At 39.0% G+C, this 3,920-nt stretch overlaps 1 pseudogene; it reads right to left on the bottom strand.

Annotated features, from left to right (window-relative positions):
- Nucleotides 1-3,711, bottom strand: part of LOC108280149 (peroxisomal succinyl-coenzyme A thioesterase-like) — a 16,671-nt pseudogene extending 12,960 nt beyond the window's left edge.
- Between the last annotated feature and the right edge of the window lie 209 nt (nucleotides 3,712-3,920).

Raw genomic sequence — 3,920 nt, 5'->3', positions numbered from 1 at the left:
GGTGGTCACACTCTTGACCTCATACTAACATACGGACTAAGTATAGAAAATATTATCATTTTTCCGCAGTCTGAAGTTGTCTCAGACCATTATCTTATCTCGTTCATAATACGTATTGATCATAATATTTCCACCTCGTCTCGCTACCGTGTAAAACGTACCTACACTTCAGCTACTGCACCAAGCTTCATAAATAACCTCGCAGAAACATCAATTAGATTTGGATCACCGTCAGATCACACAGAACTCGATCAGGCGACTGAAAGCTTGGAGTCAACACTCCGCTACACGCTAGATAGAGTGGCTCCACTCAAAAGGAAAATAATTAGAGAAAAAAAATTAGCACCCTGGTATAACGATCAAACGCGAACCTTAAAACAGACAACTCGGCAATTAGAACGTAAATGGCGTCAAACCAAACTGGTGATATTTCAAATAGCATGGAAGGAGAGCCTACTGAAATATAGGAAATCTCTTGGCGATGCTAGAAAAATCTATTTCTCCACCTTAATAGGAGACAACAAAAACAATTCTAGATTCCTTTTCAACACAGTAGCAAAATTAACTAGGAATAAAACCACTACAGAGAGAAACACTCAATCATTACATAGCAGTGAAGATTTCATGAAATTTTTCAATGATAAGGTTGAAAATATTAGACGTGAAATACAGGCCATTAAATTAAAACTGGACAGTACTGTAACAAACCCATTACATGACAGTGTAGCAATATCAGATCAATGTTTAGAGTGTTTTGCTCTGCTTAGAGAGACCGAACTAGCTACATTAATCTCTTCAGCAAATTCATCAACTTGCATACTAGATCCCGTACCTACATGTTTGTTTAAACAGATTGGTCCAGTAGTAATTGAGCCACTTCTAAATATAATCAATTCTTCCCTAAACAGTGGCGATGTACCTAAATCACTTAAATTAGCAGTTATTAAACCCTTGATTAAAAAACCTGATCTTGACCCGTCTCAATTGTCCAGCTATAGACCAATATCAAATCTCCCCTTCATCTCTAAGATTTTAGAAAAGGTTGTAGCAAAGCAGTTATGCTCGTACTTAGATAGGAATAACATTCATGAAATGTATCAGTCAGGATTTAGACCTCATCATAGCACAGAGACAGCGTTAGTTAAAGTAGTAAATGACCTTCTACTGACTTACGATCAGGGTTGTGTCTCGCTGCTTGTGTTACTCGACCTTACTGCAGCTTTTGATACTATAGATCACACTATTCTCCTTGATAGATTAGAAAATGTTGTTGGTATTAAGGGAACAGTCCTCTCCTGGCTCAGGTCTTATCTGACCGATCGTTATCAGTTCGTAGATGTAAATGGTGAATTCTCCATGCGTACTGAGGTTACTTTTGGAGTTCCACAGGGTTCTGTTTTAGGCCCACTGCTCTTTACTTTATATATGCTACCCCTAGGTCAAATTATTCGTAAACATGGAATTAGCTTCCACTGTTATGCTGATGATACACAGTTGTATGTTTCAGCGAAGCCAGAGGACAGACATAAGCTTAGTAAAGTTGAGGATTGTGTAAAGGACATTAGACATTGGATGTTAATTAACTTCCTTCTGCTTAATTCTGATAAAACAGAAATACTTTTATTAGGCCCACGTGTAGCTAGAAGTATCCTTTCTGATCACATGGTTACTCTGGATGGTCTTTCTGTTTCATCATGTGCAGCAGTTAAAGACCTTGGAGTGATTATTGACTCCAGCCTATCATTTGATGCTCATGTAGATAATATTACTAGGATAGCCTTCTTTCATCTCAGAAATATTTCTAAAATAAGAAACATATTGTCACTACATGATGCGGAAATACTAGTTCATGCATTCGTCACCTCTAGATTAGATTACTGTAATGCCATACTGTCTGGATGTTCCAGTAGGAATATAAATAAGCTCCAATTAGTCCAGAATGCAGCTGCTAGAGTCCTAACTAGAACTAGAAGATACGACCATATCACACCGATATCATCCACACTGCATTGGCTCCCAGTAAAATCTCGCATTAATTATAAAATACTCTTATTAACCTATAAAGCACTAAACGGTCTCGCGCCACAATATCTAAGCGACCTTTTGGTTTTATATGATCCGCCACGCCTACTTAGATCAAAAGATGCAGGCTATCTGACGGTACCTCGAATAGTGAAGGCTACAGCAGGGGGAAGAGCTTTCTCTTATAGGGCCCCACAGTTATGGAACAGTCTTCCTATTAGTGTTCGGGACTCAGACACAGTCTCAGTGTTTAAGTCTAAGCTTAAAACGTATTTGTTTACTCAAGCCTACCCTGACTAGTTTCTGTTCTACTTTCTCCCTCTCTCCTTTCACCGAGCCCCACACGAATTTATGGAGATACTAGAGATCCTGATCCTTTCAGCCTCTGGATGGAGCTCAAATCTTCTTTAATTCCAGACTGCTGGGACTACGGCTGCTCTTAACACCATACAGACTTCATATAAATCCATAATGAACTTTTTCACAATATCTGTTGTTACCCAGATGAGGATGGGTTCCCTTCTGAGTCGGGTTCCTCTCAAGGTTTCTTCCTCTTAAAACATCTTAGGGAGTTTTTCCCCAGACACTGTCAGTCTCGGTTTCAAACCATTGTGAAATTGCCAACTTCAAAATGGCCTTCGTGTTAATAATAATAATAATAATAATAATAATAATAATAATAATAATAATAATAATGTGCCAAATACGGTGAAACTTTATTATGTAAAAGCAAAGAGTAATGTTTCTTTTTTGTTCGAGTTAAATGTTTTTGGATATATTCTGTTAATAACCTAAAATTCCACTTTGTGTGTGTGTGTGAACTTTTCACTTGCGCCTGGGTTCTACCCTCTTCAACAGTGCATCGGTCATCAGGCTCTTCTGTGTGCTCTTACCTTTAACAGTGCATCTGACAGAACTTCCTCATTTTCTGTGCTGGTGTGCTCAACCACAACACTGTTTAATGTCAAAACCCAGCTTTCTTTAGTTCTTAATATTTCACTTAACTCTTCATTAGTTTATATACTTTATATCTAATTTTATCCCAAATTTCCTACATCTGATTTTTATCAGTTTGTAGATGTAAATGATGACTTCTCTATGCATGCTAAGGTAACGTTTGGTGTTCCACAGGGTTCTGTTGTAGGCCCACTGCTCTTTTCTTTATATATGCTACTTCTGGGTAAAATTACTGGTAAACATGGAATTAGCTTCCACTGTTATACTGATGACGCACAGTTGTATGTTTCACCAAAGCCAGATGTTAGACATTAGACACGGGAGGCTTATTACCTTCCTCTTACTTAATTCTGACAAGAAAGAATTACTAGGACCACATGGAGCTAGAAGCTTTCTGACTATATTGTAACTCTGGATGGTCTTTCTTGTACACCATGTGCAGAAGTAAAAGACTTTAGTGTGATTATTGACTCCAGTAGTTCATTTGAAGCTCATGTGTATATGTGTCCGAGTGTGTGTGTATGTGTGTAAGAGAGAGAAGTTTCAGTTTGTACCAGTCACAGTGCCCTGTTCGTCGCTCACATAGTGTCCAAATGCTTCCCAAAAGTCCTTTTCCTCTGACTGATGCAGACAGTGAAGGGTCACCTCCTGGTTCGGGTTTAAATTTGTCACGAAGATCTGGAGCTTTTCGTCCACGAGTCCCCGAGTGGGCTCAATTGAGAGCAAAGACATGACGTTTTCCACAAATGAATGCTGAGGCCCTGTATTCTCACAGAAACGGTCACTACTTTAAACCTGGAGAACTCACCTGTTCGCGGTCAGCATCTCAAATTAGGTATAATCCGAGCCAGCTCCAAATGGGTGGGGCTTTAGATCTAAGTGGGCAGTACAAACCTCCAGAGGACCTTGATTGGTTAGTGTAGTGTCTGTCGTAAATTAAA

Source organism: Ictalurus punctatus, chromosome 19 (genome assembly GCF_001660625.3).
Source record: "Ictalurus punctatus breed USDA103 chromosome 19, Coco_2.0, whole genome shotgun sequence".
NCBI lineage: Eukaryota > Metazoa > Chordata > Actinopteri > Siluriformes > Ictaluridae > Ictalurus > Ictalurus punctatus.
This window is presented reverse-complemented; position numbering and strand designations above follow the sequence as displayed.